General features: G+C 40.3%; 3 non-coding genes across 3 annotated transcripts; 2 read left to right on the top strand and 1 right to left on the bottom strand.

Moving 5' to 3' along the window:
* Positions 1 to 16,159: 16,159 nt before the first annotated feature.
* Positions 16,160 to 16,231, top strand: TRNAD-GUC. The gene has a single exon. It is a non-coding gene; the product is annotated as a tRNA-Asp (tRNA).
* Positions 16,232 to 16,345: 114 nt separating this feature from the next.
* On the bottom strand, positions 16,346 to 16,417 carry TRNAD-GUC. The gene has a single exon. It is a non-coding gene; the product is annotated as a tRNA-Asp (tRNA).
* A 458-nt stretch (positions 16,418 to 16,875) lies between these two features.
* On the top strand, positions 16,876 to 16,947 carry TRNAW-CCA. The gene has a single exon. It is a non-coding gene; the product is annotated as a tRNA-Trp (tRNA).
* The last annotated feature ends 5,380 nt before the right edge of the window (positions 16,948 to 22,327 follow it).

The raw sequence follows: 22,327 nt of genomic DNA, 5'->3' as shown, positions 1-22,327 counted from the left end.
CTTTAATACCCAACCAAGCTCTGCTAAGAAGAAAGGATGATTTATAGAGCAATGCTGAAGCTGGCAGAGCCTGAGGCTTGAGATTAAACCCTATCTTAATACTGGTTGATAATACTGCATCCTATGACAACCAGAAGGGGTGATAACAATTCAGCAGAGAGGGACCAGGGGCTTTTGGTCATGCTGTTTTCTGTTCCTGTTAATTATCTCCTAGGTCGAGGCGTACATACTCTGCATATGCATCTGCTGATGGCAGAATCTGATACAGTCACACTAAAAACATTTTGCGGTCTGACCTGAGTAATAAGATAGGGCAATGTTACATTTTGTTTCACAAAGAATGTCCTTCTGTTTGGGTTCACTTCACCAATTATGTTCTAAATGCTTTTATCACGCTGTATTGACCTCTAAAAGTAAACTCTGTAATTCACAGCTATCTTTCTCTCCCATTTCAACTAAACTGGGAGGAACTTATACCTTTTTAAGGGAATCAGTGACGAGCTATTTTTCTTAGAAACAGTTAAAAGTAACACCTGGAAGATTCAAAGTTCATGCCACCTGACCACCATGTGGATTATATTCTTAACACCATGAATTTAAAATAGGGGAGATGCATCAAAAGCAGCTGAATATGCGACTGTGATTGCCCTCAGTTTTATGCAGCCGTGTACAGAAGAGGGAGCACAAAGGTACTGCAGCCCTTGGCTCCAACAAAGACCGGAAGTATGTGGAAATGCACTGGCTTCATATTGTTTCAAAAGCATAGGTTAGACATAGATGGTACTATAAATGTGAACATAGAGTTCTAGGGCAGTGGTTGGAACACAAAACTAAAATATTTCTGTGAACTGCTCTGATCCCATAACTGCAGTTGTGCAACTCTCTGGCTCTGTGTCTAATTGCTGGCATTTTCTGCTTGGATAATATGCAAAAGTCTACTCTACAAAGTGTATCCTAATCATCTGACATTTTAAATTGGTTTTGACTTCAAAATAAATGAAATTAAAATGGAATTAGGCAATACCATATTAGATTTTCTTCATCATGTGCAACATCTATTACATACATTATTCAATGTGCATAATATTTCAGAGCCTTCAAGCAGCATACCAAAATCACAAAAAGCAATCCCCCTGACATCTGAAGAGAGGGGACATCAGCACTGTTCCACAGAGAGGTGGTTACACTAGATCCAAAAGGTCCCACTGCCTCCTTCTCCCAGCAGAGGCTGGGTTAGCTGGACAGCTGAGTCCTTCTGTCCCACCACATTGCTCTGGTGGCTGAGGGTTCAGATCACTGCACAGACTCAGTGCCACTGCTAATCCATAACACACTGTGTGACATAGTAGCCGCAGAGCAACTTCACTTCAACAGCTCATGTGGATTCATTCATCATTCCCAAGGCTCTCAAGTCACATTTAGACAGAGGATATGAATTATGAGAAGTTTGTGAGCTTAAGTCAGTGCTAGTACTCACTAATGAGGAATTTACCAGCTGAACACTAGGCAAAGGACAGGAGGAGACATTCTCTGTCCCAAAATGTCCTGTAGTTCAGCCTACCCACAGGAACTGTGCTGGTCTAAACGCTGGAGTAGTCACTTTGGTGACATTACTTATTTAGAAAAAGCTCAAAGGAATTTGATAAGCCTGTCTGGTCCCTATCATCCTTAAGTTTGTCACAAGACTATCTTCTTCAATTCCTACAAGCTATGGCAAGGCAGTATGTGCTGCTTAGGTGACACTCATATGCCAAGGCACTTTGGGATGGTGCACAGTAGCCTCTTACCCTCATTGCACACCAAAGCTACACCACTTGCTGCACCTGCTGCAATCATAAAGAGCTGCTTGCCCCAAAGCATTCTTTGATCTCTGCTACTATTTTTCCTTTTTTATTTTTTTCCTTTGTTTTCCTTTCTCCCACCTTGCAAATCTCTCCTAACATCTATCTGCAAGTGTTAACTACAGAACAATATAACTATCCCTCTGCAACATTTTTGAAGCTATTAAACCATGCAGAGATTCAAAAAAGGGAAGAAAATCTGGTCCAGAGAATGGGAGAACGGTTGAGATTATGTTGTTGTTTTGAAATTCTCCTTGGAGGAAATACATTGCTGAGAATAGCAAATATATGTGCTGGTTATTTAAGAATCCCTGCTTACATATCTTTGCCCCTGCCAGTTAAACTTTTATTCAACATCGCTACTTTCTTGCCCAAATCACATTAAAACTTAATTGGCAATGCTTCTTATTTACACGTTTTTATTTACCCTATTTTTCTCTTCCTCCAGGCCAGCTGAGTTTAGCCATTCCACTAACCTCAAAAACAACCCATTCCTTTATACATCTTCATTTTTTTCCCATTATTGTGCAGTTTTATCCTGTTGCGTTTTTATTCCTCTCCAGCTACCGTATAGTTTTTCCTGAGCACCAGCATTACATAGGCTTGAATCTTGAGGTAAATGTAATAACTCCAAAGAGTTTGTACAGGTATATCTGTGTTCTGAGGCCTTAAACTAGAAATGAGCACCAAATTTAGATCAGATCAGTTATACAAATCAGCTGTTTATTTAATTTTTTCCTGGTATCCCGAGTATCATAGTATCCTGTGACGGCATGTGCAATCAAGAGAAGCCAGTTATGTCTGTAACACTCACTGCAGGTTAATAAAAACCAGAGGGAACACACTGAGATCTCATTGCCTCATCATCTTCATCTGTGTCAGTGGTGAAGAACTGGTTGTAATTAGAACCCTTAGATCTTCTGAAAGTAAGTGTTGAAGGGCTCTTTAGAGCTTTGGAAAGACTTGCCTGGAGGGATTTGAGAAAGATCTGGAAAGAGTCCCCCTCCTCCCTATAGCTTGTTAACTAGTAGCATTATGGAGGGAATGTATTCCATGTTGGTAAATATCTATACCTTCGGTTTACCCAGACCTTTGAGTGAATACTAAAATCCTGGCTCAGCCACACATGGAAATGGTGAAATTCTTAAAAACGTGTCTGAATCCACTGGTACCTGATGAGCTAGAGGCTTTTTCCTGAACAGAACAAAAAGTAATTACTTTAATAAAATGTTACATTAAAAATATAATATATGTAGAATGGTTACATGCAAAACATTAAGACATATTTATGATAGAAAGCAGGGACCCACATGTACACAGATAAAATGAGTATGCTTTCTTGTTAAAAAGCTGCAGTTTAGTTCAATCCAAGTTACTTGTGTTTTTCATTTTGCAAATCTTGATGACAAAGGACTTTTCCCTGAAGAATGCCTGACGATGCTTGATCATTTATTTGCCTCATTATTATTATTATTCTTCAATGCCAAATAAATTAGCTATCTGTTTCCCTGAGTTAAAAATCAAAATGGTTCAGTCTTGGCTCCGAGTAGAATATTATTGATTTGTCATGTTGCAAGAAAGATGCTGCCTGACCTAAATCCCCTCAGGACCTGGATCAGAAGAAAGAATTTTGGATGCTGACCACAGAGTCATCAATAAGTATTTGTAAGCTGAACATGGAGTTGGATTTGTAATGGCAGAACATGTATTGGCTTCCTTAATAATTTGTCTTTCTATCATTTCCAGTAACATTTTCTGTTTGTCAGGTAAAGCATTAGCATATGGTGCCCTATAACACATTTGCCACATAGTGAGGCTAATGAACACAGAAGTATTTTAGCAACTTCATCTATTGTGCTTTTACCAGTTGATAATTGCCATAATGTGGCGTTTCCTATTTTGACCTTGTAGAGCATGAAGTCTCATTACATTTGTACACTAATCTGGTCCGTCTATCAGTCCTTGCTCATGTGAATAACTGTTTGCAAACTCTATTCCAAAATACTTTGCCCCATGCTCTCTTTTCCTGTGGTTCCTGCTACTTCCAGCACACCAGCTGTCTGACTCCCACACCTTTCCCAAACCCCTTCTCCTCTAAGATGTCCTCCTCCTGTGAGTTTATCATACATGGCTGTGTATAGGAGAAAATGATGCTGTCTGCAAAACAACAAAAAAATCCTCCCCCACCACAGACTGTAGAAGAGCAAATAATGGGTATATAAAAAGGACAGCTATTTTTAAGCGCTTCAAAAGATGATGAAAATTGTCTCACCTGCAGACAAATCTAGAAACCATAGCCAGATGCATGATAAAAGAACCCTTAATAATAAAAATATTTCCAAAACCTTTTGAGTCTTTTCATGCTACCTTCTGCTACAACCTTTTTCTCTATTCCAGCTTTTCTGCATTTGGACTAGAGTCATGCAATGAAATTAAGTCATATGACATCTTTAGTTGCTTGACAGCAGTCTCATCTATGAAACTCAGCCTCATCTATGAAAATGTATCTTTGCAATTTGCAAACTTGGTAAGATACTTACATCTTTCTGAGAAAAATGCAGTTCAGTCACTTCAGCAGCTGCTATTAGGCATCTGCTGAACAAATGACACAATCGCCTGCATAAAACAATCAGTCCAGCTGGCCAGATTTCCTATGTCCTCTGGATACAGTCTTTGATGAATAGATCCCCTTATTTTTCATGTCCAATCTATTATTAATAACATTCTCTGTGATCATCCAGACACAAAGAATTAAGACAATAACTCTCTAAGTGAATAACAGAGCCTTAGCTTGCCCAATGGAATAACAGTCATTAAGCTTCTGCCACAGACACAAGGATGAGCAATTGCTTGGGAAGTGTTCATACGTAGTATGTTAAGCTAAAACATCCCCCTTTCTTGGGAGTTCCTTGTGGTAGCACCAAATGCATCAATCAAATTACCTAATGAAAAGCATTTCAATAAAAATATCTCCTCATTCAATGTAACTGTCTCTTTTGCAATAATATAACAAGCATATAAATTAAAGTTTTTGCATATGACAATCTTCCTGCAGACAAACTTAATGAAAAGAAAAAAAGGGTCAAGGCAGATAATATTTCTGTGTCACTGAAACAACAAAAAAATCTAGCAAATAGCTTCTTGGGACAAGCAGGGAGATACAAAACAAGGAACAACAATTTCCTTGTCAACAAGCTTATGTGTATCCCACCTGACTTTGGACACTTCAGGCAGCCCAGAATAACACTCCGCTAGCCTCACTCTGAAATGCTGCCTCTGTCTCTCTGCAGTGTTGTGGTTTAACCACAGCCAGCAACTAAGCACCACGCTGCTGTTCACCCAATCCCTCACAGTGGCAGGGGAGAGAGAGTGGAAGAAGTGAGAAAACTCACGGGTTGAGATAAAGAGAGACAGTTTAACAGATAAAGCAAAGGCCACACACACCGGCAAAGCCAAACAAGGAATTCATTCACTGCTTCCAATGGGCAGGCACGTGTTCAACCTTCTCCAGGAGAGCAGGGCTCCATCACGTGCAAGGCTTCCTCGAGAAGACAAACACCATCACTCCAAACGTCCCTCACTTCCTCCTTCTTTCCTCAGCTGTGTATATGAGCAGGATGATATATAGTCTGCAATACCCTTTTGGTCAGTGGGATCAGCTGTCCAGCTGTGTCCCCTCCCAGCTCCTTGTGCACCTCCAGCCTCCTTTCTAGTGAGGTAGGGTCTGAGAGGCAGAAAAGGCCTTGATGCTGTGTAAGCACTGCTCAGCAATAACAAACACATCCCTGTGTTATCAACACTGTTTCCAGCACAAAACCAAGACACTGCCCCATACGAGCTACTATGAAGAGAGTTAACTCCACCCCAGGCAAAACCAGTGCAAATGCCTATATAGAGAGGGAGTGTTCCCAGTGTTCTCATTAAGTATTGCAGTAGGAAGCTAGGACAGGAGCAGTCACAATGTGCATCACGTTACCATGCAGAGAGGGATGATGAACGCAGGCACAAGCACCTGCTGAGATCTCTGACTTCCTGACAGTGTGCACTGCACGCCTGCTGTCGTTGGACAGCCCTGATACCATCACACATCCCCATCCTTTTTTTGAACCATATCCATCCATTCAGGACTAGCCATTAAACCAACATTGTTCATGCATAACTTCATACTGTTTTCCCTTTCAGAAAGTGACCTGTCAAAGGGAGAGAGCACATTGCACAACCATTTCTTGGCTGTATTATTTGAACATATAAAGGAAATATGGTTTATGGGCTGCTGAAACTGGAGTTTCAGCCTTCCAAATTTCATATCCTCTTTACACGAATTCTGTGTATATTTTCCTCTCTATAACTTTCACTGCCTTGTCTTTTCAAAAGCCATGAATCCTTTTTATTTCACTCACCAAAATCTCAAACTAAGTAATTGTTTAACCACAGAGGAAGTTTAAATATGGAACTAGCACAAGGCAACACCCAAATTCAGAATGCATCCTGAAACACAAAGGTATTAGGATGTGAGATACGTATCTGTCACAACATCCTTCTCCCGAATATCTCAGCTGAAGTTCTGCATCCGGTCTGCAGAACTGCAATGCTCTCCTGACCCTCCCTAAATTGTAAGCAAACGCAGGTCTAATTTAAACTTTAGACACAGGCATATCCCTTGTTAAGAGAGCAGAAATATTATGGGCCCTGTAGTGCCCATTTTTGAGTTGTTCTTTCACTTGCAAATGTAGGGAAAGCAGATTGCTACACTCAGCAGTTACAGGAGGTGGCATATGGTAAGAATGAAAACTGCAATAGGACTGCCATAATTAATTTACCTAAAAAAAACATAAACCTGTACACTTCATATTTTAATCTTTCATCCAAAGAAAATACAGTGTTATTGAACAAGACAGTCTAACTTTAGCAACTCTTTCCTGTGCATCAAAGACTTTTCTGAATAAGAGTGATGACCAGAAGATTGCTCAATTAATCCATTCATCTATCTTCTGATACAACTTCTGCCCTGAATATACACCTTTTGGTCAGATTCCCAGACTGATCTAAATAGTCTCACAAAGTTGCATCCCTTAAACTTTGCAATATTCTATGGAGTTGCACAGGTTCGTGGACACTGTAGAAGTGATTTAAGGCTTAGGGATTGACACACCCCTAAGAGTTAAATACCTTTGTGCTTGCCTTCATGTTTGCCACTTATCCTGAAATTATCCTTAATATAACCCAGATTAATATAGAACAAAAATGAAAAAGCTTGGATTCAGCATTATACTGGAATTGAGCCCCTATACAAAGTATTTGCTTCCTCTTCTACATATATTAATCCTTATTTATTTGATGGGGAGGGGGTTTATTTATTAGTAGTAATAAATGACTATTAAAAATACTAATATAATTACTTGTTAGAAGTAAATTTTAAAGCATTACGAGTTTACATTTTTAAGTCTCTATAGGAGGCAGAGCTGCTTTACAAATAGTTGCTGACAATTTAACCTATTTTAGCTCTTTTTACCTGCAATTTTAGAATTTTTTGTATCTAAGCAATTTAGACATGCCTTCTGGTTTCTAACTATTATCTTCATTCTTCCTCTCTTTTCTTGCACTGCACAGGTCTCCTTAGCATGCACATAACCTAGGAGTGCACTGTCTGTCAGGTTCTCTGATTAACACGCATTGCTCTTAGCAGTGCTTAGCTGTAAATGGTCAAGCTCAGCTTTTAATTGCACGTTATGAATGTTATGAATGACTTTCCATTCTTAATGCACAGTTGCAATAATTTTTGCCTTTTAAACACAGCTGAAATTTCTTATATACTTTCTTTGCTCAGAGGCTAGATTTATTTAAAAACTGGTAACTTATTACTTTGGTTCAGTTGATTTTAAAAATAAGAAGACATTGTTCGAAACTAGTGGGGTTTGTAGATGTAAAACAAACATTCAGTGTGGGAATGTCAAGTAAAGATTTTGCTGAGCAATATAGGACTTCTGCATAAGAAGAAAGCAAGATTTAACAATACTAAAGTCCATATCAAATGTTTTAGAGTAACATGTTGACACGTGCAATGTATTACTTATCTGACGTTGTGTGTCTTAAAGGTTAAAGAAATGTTCCAAGAACTTTCAGGTGTGCAGAATTATACACAGAAGTCACAGATGTACAGCTCTTACTCATAATACTGTTGGTTGTGGAGTTCTTGTGAAAATCTGAAATAACCTGCCTGAAATAATTCTGAAAAGCTGAAGTTTCGGACTCGGTGGACCAATAAATTCATTTTTTAAAAAGTTACCTAATAAGTTTGTTTCAATTCTTTTATTTAAACAGAGGAGTATGTAGTGTCAGGATTTTGCCAATGTCAGACTGAGCAAAAATTATTCAGCTGAATTTTGTCAAAAGTGTAAAATATTATTGGTACTTAGCACTGAAGTCCTTTCAAAAACTCAGTCTTCATGCCACTTAGAGAACAATGGTTCCAAAAATAGCTTTAGCATTTCCCTTTCTGCCTTTAACTATGTCAGAAAAAACTGTGGCCTCCTCATCCATGTAAACAGATTCTTCCAATATGAACAGTTAATCTACAGAAAAACTTGTTTTTTCCCTGTCTTCTTTTTTTCAAAGTTTCTGAAGTGCTATAATTAGAAGTACATCAGTGTGTCAACCTGAGAATATTTATACAGCAGAGCCTAAAAAAGTTCTCCCTTTCTCTGGCTCCAGGCAAGAGTTCTTGGACCCTTGGTTACTATTAAATAAGAGGCAGGAACATATATTCATTTGGGAAACCTCTCATGTTCAGTAATGAGGACTTACACGTGACAGGGGACTGGAATGGAGTGATGATGCAAGTATAAAAATTTTTTCCTCTCAGTCAGTCTTGCTACGCTGAGAAAGGGCAATCATGCAGTTACCCAACTCTAGGTGAAAGGCTTAGATTCATTTTTTTTGCAAAATTCTCAAAAATTTAAGTCCCTCCCACATGCATAAACAGAGGAAATAGTCTAACAGTTTCCCCATTTCCTGTTCCTCTTCATCTTTTTTCTCTTTTCTATATTCATTATTAATAACAAATGGACAAATGGACTGCACATCTGGTTCAGGTCTGGTGAGAACCCTCAGGATGGAAGTGGCAACAGCTGCCAAGCGACTTAATTTCAAAACGGAAATTCTCCTATGAAAACTTTCTGTAAGAGACTGATTGATTTTTGCTGCCAAGTAAAACAGGCCATTCCCACAGTTATGACATTTTTGTAACTCCTTTCCTTTCCAAACACATACTAGCAAAATGCTAACCATGATTTCAGTTACGAGAATGTGAGCAAGGGGAAAAGAAAGATGTTTTCTCCAGCCATTTTGACGCAGACTGCTAAAATTTCATTTCATGAGCTCATTTTATGTAAGCTGAATTGGATTTATGAGCTATGATTCTTTGTTTTTCCTATTTTTAATGTAACCATTATATAAACAGTAACGTCCCGGGTCATCTATCAAACGAAGTGTGAGTCAGTAATTTTACTGGACTGTAAAGTAGAGCACTTCGGAATTCCACCAGAGGGAGCCAGTGCAATTGAAAACTTGACATTCTAAGTTCCAAGGGGAAAAAAAAAAATCAAACCCAAAAAGCCCTTAGGGAAAGATCATTATCGTGCAAAATAGCAGACTGAAAAGAAATAACGACTACTCTTCAGAAGCACGGTGGTTTTTCCTTTTGAAGAAAAATTCTTCACATTCAAAATAACACAAAATTGAGATCAATAACATAAATTAAAAACAACCGTGCTTATATTTTTTCCCCAGGAAATGCATTATTTTGCATTACACTGCACTCTAGTAACCCCTTATTTTGATTGTTTATTATCACATTGACAATTTCTCCCTTCATATTTTGTCCCACACCAATTCCTCAGCCTTTTTCTCTTCTCTTAAAACGGGCATCTCCAAACCACTGGTTGCAGATCACCATCTCCCCACCATCAGCTGTGAGAAAGCTGTAAAATATCCTGTGACTCTACCTAGCAATATCTTTTCTTTTAATGCTTTTTCTTTGATTTTACTAGAATGAATAGTATTTTGGTGATTGTCAGGCAATATATTGCAGATATGCAGCAGTATTGAGATCTGACTTCCAGTAGCTGTGCTCTAAGCACATAATTCTCAACAGTTCCTCATTTGTTGTTTTGGCTATTCAACTGACTTTAAATATTCATCTCTTGCTTGAAATTTAAAGTGCACTGTGATCGGTTTCTGCTTCTTTTTTTAAGTGTCAGGCTTTTACAACTGAGCAAAATAGTTAACCAACCATCACATCCGAAGCCATTTATGGTGAATGTGCATATTTGGTTTTCTCTGCCATTAATAACTTTGGAAATGGCAATTAATTTCTCTAATGGCTTTTTAATCTTTTATTTTATATCATCTTCCTTTTTCCATCTGCTAAATCTAGAAACCTATCCACTTCCCTTCTACTGCTCATTCACCCACCAAAAATAGTGTCAGTAGTCAAAGAAGCCAATTCCAGCACTGGCATGGCTGAACAGGACCAGTAGTTTCTTCCAGCCATCAGGTCACTCTTTTGCACCCTCATGAGTTACATAAGACATAGGGCATCCCATTTTTTCCTAAGGAAATAGAGTTAAACAAAAACAAAGGTGGGGGGGCGGAGGGGAGGAAGAATAGTGAAAAGGAAGACAAAAAAACTCCTGAATGAAGAAGTCAGAAGTAGAAGTAATAGTAAAATACATGGTAAAGATAAAAATCAACTTCTGAAACGAGAATTATGTCTTACTGGTTTTTACTGGTTATGAGGATCATCAGGGATTTCTCAAGATTTCCCTGTGCACATGGATTACTGCAATCATTGGAGCACACCCCTAAGTAAGGAAAAGAAGAACGTGGTTTACATGCCAATGTGGTTCTCATATCATAAGAAAGGAGAAGGGAGGAAGCTATTATCCTATGAAGCCACAGTTTTGTCTAGAAAGGGAGCTGTTCTTCTGCTCCCCATGCATAATACAATGAAACAGCAAAAGGTGGAGACTGGAGGACCAGGCACACACAGTAAAGGCCACACTACAACAAATTGCTAGAGTGCTGGTAGTTTTCACCTAGTTTGGTTGTTAAATAAGTTGTCAACTTTGCCTTTTGCTGAGACCATTCTTAGCACTTTTGGGTTTTTTAACATTTTTCTTTTTTTTTCCCAAAACATTCATCAAGTTCCAAAGATCCTCTCTTGTCAAACTCTTAAAGCAAGATTGCTAAGAGAAACTGTTCTCTTTATATAAGATCCATTAACTCATATGCCATCTAGAAGATTCCAGACTGTCATTTGTTATGCTTTCTACTTTGTGTTCAATGATTTCACAGACAAAATGTACCTGATGATGCACTCTGATGTTTTGATATCTGCTCACAATGCTGCTTTCTCTCAGCTCCAGTGTTTTCTAAACTCTGAGTTTTGTGTGTTCATAAATACATTTTTCAGTGATGCATATCTTTCTGTCATGCTAGAACTTCTCAAAAACTTTACAAAAGCAGCAAAACATACAGAAATTTCCCTTTATACTTTTGCTAAACATTCTGACAGTGTTTTCAAGGTGAGGTCAGTTTGCCTTGTGTTAACTACTAGATAAAAACCAAACTGATTTCTATTCATTCTTGGCTCTGCACTCTGATTTTTTTTATACCCTCTGATTTTTCAGTACTACAGCAGTGTAATCTGTCAGAGAACAGCAAGCACTGTTTAAGATCTGAAACATTAGTACATTCTGAAGTGGCAGAATGTTTGGGGTTTTTTCCTGTCTTCTGCAGGGTCTTCTGTATATTTTTTATTTCATACCTCAAGCAAGCACCAAGGTTTTGGTTTTCACAGCAACTCTTCCCTATGTTCATCTTTGGTTTCATTGTCCTATTTCCCCATTGCAATAATGTGGCCTGCACTTGTCCATGAGGTCTGTATTGACTGAGCACTGGAATGCATAAAAGTGTGATGCTTTCCAAGTTAAATTCATTGCATATAGACTCATTTATAGTTTTGTAAAACCAATACCTATAAACCTCTCCCCATGCTCTTTTCAGTGTAACTAATTTCTCTGCATGCTTTTATCTCATGACATCTTTGTTGGGTTACCTAACTTCAGTTTATGATGCATTTTCCTGTATTACTTTCTGTGGGTTTGGCTATCCCTTATTTTTCCTGTCTCTACACTTCATTTAGCTTTATTAGGTTTGCAATTCCTTTTTTTTTTTTTTTTTTCAATAACAGTTGTTTACTTCTGGAATGAATATGATATGAGAGTCAATCCTGATTGTTATAACTTATATATATTAGAGTATTTGACTTTTTCCATGTTTGTCCCTAGAATTTTCCTTAATAGGCTTTAAGTGACAGGTCTGTTTTGAGACTAATCATTGACAATTTCAAGATCCTAAGAAATGCCATATTTCAACCCAAGTCAGACCAATGAAATTTTTGAGTCTACTGTAGTCTTTCATCACAGCTAGACAGTTACGATTATTCTTGTAGTCATTTGGTAGACATACTGTGGTATCTAGAACTACATTACAAAGGAATACTTAGAATAGTACACAATCTATTTGGATTTTGGAGTGTTCTGATACGTGTCTAAAGACTTTGCTGCATAAATACTTTTTTGAGATTACTCTGAAACAATATATCTCATACACAAAGAGAGGTTTACTCTGCTCACAAACTTCAATCATCTTTGTTTTAATTACCAGGTCTTATCCTTCTAAGTAGGACCTCTCTCAGTTTTTGCTATTGTAAAGTTGAAATTATCTATTAAAACCAGGCAGCCTCTACTTTTCCTGGATTTCATTTTCCAATTTTTATGGCATCTCTTTAGTACCTTTGTTTGGCAATCCCTCCTGAGGACATGTGATGAGAATGCAGATTCCCTCCAAGAAGGAGTTTATTCTTATTGGAAGCATCCACTGGATGTAAACCATGCTACAGGAATAAAAATGGCCAGATTCAACTGTTCAACTTTATGCCTAAACAGAAAATGCAATTCTGCATGGGCACTTCTTGTTTACTTTATTTCAAAATTCTTAGGATATAAATATTCAAGCTCTGAGATTCCTCCAACAAGTTTTTAAAAGGCTCCATTTATTAGACAGTTCACATGACTAAACACGGAGGGGAAGCTGCCCAGCTGTGTGGCTGCATTTAGAACTGCATAACCTATGCTAGGCTAATAGGGGAAAGCCCCTTAAATCCCTCCTCCCACTAATCCCCCCGGCACTGACGTACAATGTCACAGTCCTCTTTACCTGGAATTTTTCAGCTCTTCAGCTGCTAATTTCACGTGGGATGCCTGATCACTCCTTCCCTTAAGTGGTGTAAATTGATTTTTCTAATAACTTCTAAAACTTCATTTTAGCTTAATCAAAATACATTAGCACAGAAAGAGATCACTGAGTCATACAGACCTCACTACAATCCCATTACACTGGACAGAAATTGTATAAGGCCAAAACTATACAGAAAGAAGCCCTGTAAATTAAGATGCCATTTGATAACTCATATGTTCTTACTGAAAAGATCATTAAATCTTGTCCTGTGAACTTCACAGAGGGAGGGTACATACAAAAATTAAAAGGAAAATAAAACACAAAGAGCAGATGGAGTGTTGGATATGTGTGAATGGGCAGGAAAAAGAGCATACAAAATAGCTGCAAAGATTAATCAGAATCAAATATATTCATGTTGCAGCAGCTGTTCAGGATTGTGGCATCCTAAAGACCACACCCAGTAAAAGGCTTCACTCCTTATCCAGGATTTGTGTTTTTTCATTGATTTAAAATAATTAATTTCTGTAGCTACAGGAGGCCCCATCACAGATCACATTGCCATGATGATATCCCTGTGCTGAACCTCAACATGCCCATAACAATGTATGTTACTTGCCAAGGCAAACAGGTATCAGCAGGTGACTCAGGTGGACGACATCAAATTGAGGGAAGCAGCTGATTCCCTCAAGGCCAGGTCATTAGCAGGACTCTGAAAGGCTGGGGACGTGGGCCAGTATGAATTTCTTCCAATTCAATTAAGGCAAAAATAAAGTCCTGCACCTTAGATATAATAAGCCAAGCAGCCAGGAGCTGACTGAGTAAAGAGCAGCTTTACAGAAAAGGTCCCACAGGTCCTAGTGAACAACAAGGGTAGGCTTGAGTGAGGGATTGCTCTTACAGCAATGAAAATTAGTGATATACTGGGAAATATCAGTAACAACATAGCTAGAAGACCAAGGGGAGTGATTACTGTCCCCATCCCCTTCTGGCACTTGTGAGGCTGCCTATGGAGAACTGTGCCCAGTCCAGGGCAGTGTGAAACAAGAAAGATACCAACAAACTAGAATGAGTCTAGTGAAGGGTAGCCAAAAGAACAGATAACTGGAGCACGTGACAAAAAAGGAGATGCTGAGAAAGGTTGGCTTGCTCAGCCTGAAGAAGAGGAGGTTACGGTTTGTTCTAACTTATGTCTCCAGCTACCCATTAGGAGAGAATAAAGAAGATGGAGCCAGACATTTCTTGGAGATGCACAGCAAAATGATCAAGTTGCAACGTGGCAAATTCCAAGGAGGAGGGTATGTGGAAATTCTTCACAGTGAGGGTGGGCAACCTGTTGTGGCAAAGAGGTAGTAGAATTTCCCATCCATGATGACATTCAAAACTCAACTGGACATTTTGCAAGATGAGATTCAGCTAAGCAAGCCAAAGGGGAGGTAACTAGCATCCAGTTACTGTGATGTGCTGGATCCCAGCCCCACTCCTGTCTGTGGCTGTAAAGGGCCTCTTACAGGTGATTTTCTCCAGTCACCTTTTAGCAGCCACTAGGGACAAGCTAAACAGAGAGCTGATGCAATGATGAGGAAATCATGCAGTAAGACTGTTAGAACTGGACACATGCAATAGCTGTATGTAGATCCTGAGGAGAAGACGGAGCCTCCACAGATCTTGGAGCATTGAGAGTAGTTCCCAGTACCTGTTCTGCTTTGCATTTGCATGTCTCTGTGACAAATCAACAAGGAATGCATTTACTCTGTAACTGCAAATCATTGCAGCCTCACAATAGTCCATCCACTTCAAAACAGCCCTTTTGCTGTGCTGACTCATACCTCCATGTCTCTTCTTGCTCCCCTTCTTAGGCATTTTTGGATAAGTCGTCTTGGTTGGGGTACATAAAAATAACTGAATCTTAGCTCCCTGACCACAAGGGTTAATGAACAGAAGGAACTGAGAAATTGCAGGCAAAAAGATCTAAGCTAAGTGTGTGTGGTCCCATAAAATGTAAACAGGCAATGCTTGATCCACCAGAAAATCTCCCAGCTTCAAGAAAACCATCAGCATCTTTTGAATAAAATTTAAACAGGCACAGCAAGTGTAGACCAGCCTAGCAACACTGGTTTTGATCATGCTCTGGGAGGTTTAAAGCCTATTGCCAGATCACAGCCCTACAATATGACTCATTACACTACATCTAAAGTAATGAAATTGTTATGAGACTGTAGTTGTTATTTTTCACTTATCAGGACAAAATTTGAATCTGTGGCATCCCCTGAGAAACACGTATTTATATTCAAATGTTTAAATGAGTAGGCCAATTCTCAGAAATGCATTGCTTACAGGCCACATGTATTTAGAAGTCTACATATAGGATGTTGTTTGCACTTTAGCTATGATTATCTGAAAAAGCTAAGCTGGGGTTCCTTTATCCAAAGAAATACTAGCAGTAGTGGAGGCCATCAAAAGAGAACACCATTTGCTCCAATTATATGGGGTTAATTCTTCATCTCAGAAGTCAGCAAATTAAATATAGTTTCTTGTCTAATGTCACTGTGATACAAACTTACAACCATGTTTCTGCTGACCGGGTCAGCATCAAGCCAGATGGCCAGCCCATATCCTCCTGCCTTTTACTCTCAAATCTCACAGTAGCTGGTTTCCATTTCCCTCGTTCCTTTTTTAGGTAGGTAAGGAGCAGGTGCTCGGGTTCCTTCACCTCAGGGACTGCTGACTCCAGCACTTCTCAGGTTCCCGTAAAAAGAAACTCTGTGCGAAGGAGATGCAGAACTACACACGCAAAGACACCCGAGCTGCCGGTGCTGCTCCGCTCCCCCCGCCTCCAGCCGGGCGGTTTCCCGGGGTCCGTGCCCGCAGGTCCGCGTGCGGCGGGGCGGGAGCGGCGGCCGAGCCCGTCCCTGTCCCGCCGCTGTTGCGCCCCGCTCGCCGCCTCCGGCCGGGCCCACCCGCACCCGCCCCCCGGCCTGGGCGGAGCGGGGACCCGCGGGGAGCGCAGCGCCCGCGACTCCTCGTTAGTATAGTGGTGGGTATCCCCGCCTGTCACGCGGGAGACCGGGGTTCGATTCCCCGACGGGGAGAGCTGCACGGGCGTGTTTTTATTGTCACTCCTTTTCTATTGCCCCGCCCCGCACGAAAAGGTGACAACGATGGCAAAAGGCGCCGCCTACCAGGCAGGAAAATATGCTGCAGGCCTCCCCGTCGGGGAATCGAACCCCGGTCTCCCGCGTGACAGGCGGGGATACTCACCACTATACTAACGAGGAGTTGCCTTAGAACGCGGTTTGGCGTTGCTCCCTTTATTAGCAAATTCGCACAACCATGTCCCCGTTAGCTGCTCGTAAATGCAGTGCTGTTGGCGGAGGGACAGCAGGGGCGACCTCCGGTAGCGGGAGCATGGACCCACGAGCCTGCGTACGGCGGCAACGGCGCGGGAGGCGAGCTCGGCACCACCAGAGAGCGGGGGTGAGAGGCCCTTGCTGCTGCAGACCACTAGCGGGGGTGTGGGTGGGGAGAGCTGACGTGCTTGCGCGGGAAGGCGGTGACGGAACAATGTCGGAGCGGAGGGGCCGGCGCAGGGGTGCGGGTGCCGCAGCGGCCGGGCAGCGTCGTCGGTCGCACCGGTCCAACCCGGCCCCCGCCCTGCCCCTCCGGGCAGAGGGGCTGCACGGCCGGCGGCCAGTGGCGGGTGAGTTGTAATGCTCTGCGGAACGGTGCTCAGCAGGACCTCGTGGCGCAACGGTAGCGCGTCTGACTCCAGATCAGAAGGCTGCGTGTTCGAATCACGTCGGGGTCACATAGCTTTTTCCTCTTTCTGTTAGCTTTTACCGCCTTCCTCGCACAGGAAACCGAGGGACGTTATTGTTATTTTGATTCTTGTTGTTTTCCCCCACAGCTTAGGGTCTCCTCTTTCGTTTGAGGCTAAGAGGGCAGCGCGAAGCAGAGGGCTCAATGGGGGTCAAGGCATAGAATTGCTGCTGTAGCAATGTAATCATAAAGATCCCGTTGGATAAAATTGGTATGTCTTTGTTTATGGTCTTTGTGTATATAGGACTGTCTGATTACACACCTAAACACAAAAGGCAAGAATGTGTCAAAGATTTACTTTATTAAGACAACCGACTGTGTGGAAATGATGAGAAAAATTCAGAAAGCTGTATAGAAAGAGTAACTTCTGAAGGGGACAGAGGCCCCAAAAATGGCAGAGGTACCATGTTTTCAGTACAGAAATTCACATAACAAGGAGTAAAAGTAAAGGCAGAGGCAGCAAGTGGTCTAACTGAGCCAAGAGTGCAGACAGATTCTTGCTTCTCTCAAGAACCCTGCAGAGGACTGAAACACTGACAGGGAGGGAGAGGGAACCAGGGTGCTGGTGGAGGGAACCTCCGAGGGTGATGGGCTTAGGCTGCGGAACAGAAGAGTTTTCTCAGAGTAGCCATTTCCACATGCTGAGGCGGACAGGTACCCATGGCAGAAGGGCACAGAGAGTACTTACCTTTGATCTAGACATGAGATAGCAAGTCCTAGAAGCAATACTTTAGTGATTCAGATGGACTGAAAAGTTTGACACTTGATAAAATTTAATTGGGAGGGAAACAATAGTTTGTCAAGGGCCTAAATTGAGAGAGAATGCCAGAGATGCAATTCTCACTTTGTAAGAACTAATTATTAGTGTTGTAAACCACAGAAGAAAATGAATACAGAAGTCTTAGAAATCAGATTCAGCAGAGTAACAAATTATGTGGGGCTTATTAAGCCAAACACTTTAGCTTTTACAGGCTAATGCTTGTTCTATATACCCTTAAAACTTTTTAAATACAGAAATTCTACATCTTCCTTAAGTGATCTGTTCCAGTACATTGCTACTCTTACTATTACAAAATGACTACATGTAGTTTAACCCTGATGTCTCTTTTGCCACAACTTAAATCCAGCCCTCATGTCATTGTGCTGGAGAACAATGTATTCCCTTCCTTTTTATAGGTACTTCTTACATATTTGAAATTTGTTATGCCTCTTTATAGCTGTTCTAGCATAACAGACTGTGTTTGCCGGGCCTCTGGTTATTTTATCGCTTGCCTCTGGAGCCTTTCCAAACAAGCTGCATTTTTAAGTGCCCAGAAGTGGTCACAGTATTTCAGTTGACTCAGATTTTACCAGGTTTCAATGGACAAGGAGGATTGCCTCATATGCTATGCTAACAGGACTTCCATTTAATGTGGTTAGTCCTTTTTTTTTTTTTTTAATGCACAATCTGTTAGATGGATTTTGTATGAGATGCATAATCTGTTAGACATTTCCCTGGTCCCACATAGTATCTTATCTCTCAGCCTCACCACCCACCAGAGGGTTGGATGTAAGAAGCAGTAGCAATCTGTTTGCATTCCTGTACCTCTGCCAAAGCAGGTGCCCTGCTCTAAACATTCCAGATTGTTGCCAGACAATATCTCTGGCTTGCAGTAAGGGTAATATCTGCCTATAGGAGTCGAAGTTTTCAGGGTGTGGTTTCACACTTGTATACTTGACATGTGCAGGTTGTCACAAAACAGTCTGTCTCGACCCACCCTGTCCATCCCTGCCTGTGCATTTTCCCTTCCACTTGGATCACATCATGCAATGGCACTGCAGCAGCTGCTGGCTCAGCATGCGAATCTGCTGGCACAACTACTAGATCCAAGACAGGAAAAAGCACCAGGAGCACATGGCCTGGGACAGGATAGAGAGCAGGATCATCCCCTTCAGCAACAACCAGAAATACTAGTGGTTCAGTTAAAGTTTCTGTCAGCTGCTCTTTGGGGAGAGAGGTCACTGTCGCTAAATCAAAATCATCTAGTGATGTTTCAAAACTAAATGAAAGAATTAAATGTGCCTTAGCTGTGTACAAACTCTCCCACACAATTTCCTATTGGTGAAGTGGGCATAATAGTTCTCTTTGGTCTTACAGGTGTTTTGTCAGGTTGACTCCATTAATTCCAAGGCATCCAGGTATGCTGGTGGATATTTATCTCTCACCAGCATTTCAACAGCACATGTGCTTCTGTGGTTTTGTCTTTTCCTAATTTTTAAGTACTGCATTTTGTAACCTGGCTGATCTCTTAACAGAGATGTTTTTTTCTTATGAGAATGTTACTAGCTAAATATAGACAAAAGTTTAAATCCACTTAAGCTTCAAAAAATAGTGGAGCTGAAGTAATAGCTTGTATATGGTAAATATAGCTTCTGTCTGTGTTTGACAGAAATAAATATCCAAGTAATTCCGGTTTGGAAATGATTCAGTGTAGGAAACTACCCTGAAAACTGTCCATTTCGCTTCTGTCAGAGTACTTAAGCAGCAGCTGGTACTTCTGTTTTCAATCCTTGTTGGTATAGGCCATCGACTATCACAAGATCAGCAGTAACAAGTTTTAAAGCAGTTGTACAAATTTATTTCCTTGCCTGGGGACAGCCATACAGTGCTGGGCATCCCTTTATTCACCCTCCCTTTGTTCACTGTGTCAGGTGACACGGGAAGAGCAGCATTCCCAGTGGCTGCCAGCTCCAGAACTGCTCTAGAAGCAATATGCTCCCTTATCCTAAGGCATGATTTCTTTCTTGTCACTTTTCCATTTCTACTTCAAAAACAGACATTTCTAATGAGAAAACTAGAGTTATTAAAAAGCTACCTAATTTTTCTAAATTAATCAAGAATGTGGGAAAGAAATTATTGATTCTGGAAAGTATAGTTACACTGTGCTCTAATGATTAGGCAACTGCTCATTTTATTTCTAGTAAAGCTTTCCAGTTTCCATTGCGTTTCTCAAAGGGAATATAATTTTCATAGTGAAACCTGCTGTGCACCAAGACTGAATTAATACTTCATACAGCTTTTTTACACTTCCTTATCAGCTCAGTCTAAGACAAGAGCATGTCTGTAACACTTGCTTAAATGCCTTCACTATGAATTTATAGTCTTCACAATGTTATCTATTACGAGGCAAATGTGAAAATTATACATCTATACTTTATTATAGATTGTTTTCCAGACCCTCCCCTGAATTTAGGATACTTTTTTGAATGAACATATATAGAAAAGTAATTTTTTCAGCATCCTGTGTCATAAACTAATTATTTCATCTTTATGGGTGGCATTAGAGGTTAGAAATCACGAACTTAGGGAAACTCAAGCTAGAAATCTGAGACAGTTCAAAAGGCATTCAGTGTTTTCATGTCAAAGATGAAATTAAAAAAAAAAATTGTATGATTGAAAAATCTCTTTCTCACGCTTGGGAAAGCTAAGAAATTCCAGACATTTGGGAGGGTCCTACAAAGGAAGGATTTTTGGCTTCTCCTTTCAGCATATTTCACATTTTTAGGCAAGCTTAGAGCAGTTTTTTAACCACCGGAAATGGCCACAGTCTCACAACATTTGCACTTTTTTTCCTAAACTTTGCTTTTGTCAGCATTTATACTGACAAGAGGTAAATTGTAACTACCTGTTTCTCAGGTAGAGGCAGGTATTCTGGTCTTTGAAAACCAGAACTTGCAGTTAGGGATAAACATTCAAGTACTGGAAAGTGTCACAGAAGGCATGGTAAAACAACAGTTCCATGCTCCAGCCTTTAAAAAGCAAATTATTGAATAGGCATATGGACCAGAGACCCCATATTTGTGGTTTTTTTCCCCCACTGTAACAACATTAGAAAGATCTTCTGAGCTCATTCACAACGAACTCATTCCCTTCACCCCTTTGACTGCTGTCTCAGGCTACGAAATGTGACTTCCTTTCCTTCAAACAAAGCAAACTGTAAAGGTGCAGATCCTCTGCTGTATTAGGGTCTAATTGTTGTGACAGCTGCAGGTTCCAGTGTCAATGATCATGTATCTGCACAGTTAGGTGCTTTTTTATAGTACTGTCCCTGACTTTACCTTGCCTGGAAGACACCTGTTGATCCCAAAGTGCAACAGTAAAAAGTGTAGAACCAATGAAGGACAGTTTTGTGCCAAGGACTGTTTAGGCACTTGGCTTCCCAGAGAAGCCTACTGCTTGGAAGAAGAGTGACACTGAAGTATTATATTGTGCCTCTCTAGCTTTGGCTGCTTTGGAAGCAACTAAAGGCAGCCAATAAAAGCATTCTGTGTCAGTGCAAGGGAGTTACATCAGGGTAACATGGTAACAGAAAAAGTAATTCACAATAAATATTTTTTTTTTATAGTTGGGGAAATAACTTTCAAAACTTAAATGTACTTTAAATATGAACTTTAAACAATGTTAATCAGAGCCACAACCTCAGTGGCTCCACAACAACTGTACTGGAGCTTGAACAAATAGCCAAAACATATGATATGTTTCTGCTATCTTTATGCTTCTATGCCAGTTTCGTCTGACAGCAAAAATAAAAAAAACCCCACAGATCCAAGATAAGGCCAGTCAACCATCCATTTGCTATGACCAAAGCTGAACTGTGTGTGCAACTGTAGGGATTTACTACTTCATACCATATTCCTGTAGGGTTTTTTTATGCTACACTTAATGCATTAAAATCAGACCTACCATCAGTGTACTTAGACTTCAAGCTGAGCAGTTGTATTTCCTTCCACTCCTAAATTGTCACTCACAAGAAAAGCCAGCACCAACTGTATTGCAGAATCTGAACCTGCACTCTTCCAAGAAGCACTGTCAGGTAACAAGCATCAGGCCTATCGTACCATTATTGTCCATGGGGATGTTAGATGGTGACTGCACTAACTTTTTAGATTGCATTTTCACTGTTAACTTTGGCTAAAATTTCCCAGACCCAGTTCCCCCTTACGCTGCTTTAAAACATTTTAGACTTTATACAAGTTGAAGTTGTTATTTTTTACATTAGTATGATACCTGAAGAATTTCTCTAAAGGATGCTGTGCAACTGGTTCTATATCTGAATAAGAAGCGAATTCCTAAAGGTAGGGGAAAGACTATTTTCCAAGCCACTTAAAAGCTTTTCAAGGTGAAAAAACACTATCTATGCTTTAAATCAAATATGCATCTATGTACTAAATGTACTATCAAATTTGCAGAGGAATTAAATTTCCTTTAAGCATTTCCAAAACACCTGTCATATAATACCCATGTACAATTTTGGGTAAAATATGCTGAAAAAATAGATAGAACCATCTAATTTGTTCTATTCAATCTTAAAAGTGATAGTAGTCAATCC

Source organism: Corvus hawaiiensis, chromosome 4 (genome assembly GCF_020740725.1).
Source record: "Corvus hawaiiensis isolate bCorHaw1 chromosome 4, bCorHaw1.pri.cur, whole genome shotgun sequence".
NCBI classification, from domain to species: domain Eukaryota; kingdom Metazoa; phylum Chordata; class Aves; order Passeriformes; family Corvidae; genus Corvus; species Corvus hawaiiensis.
The sequence above is the reverse complement of the archived record's forward strand: the minus strand, read 5'-3'. Positions and strand labels throughout refer to the sequence as shown.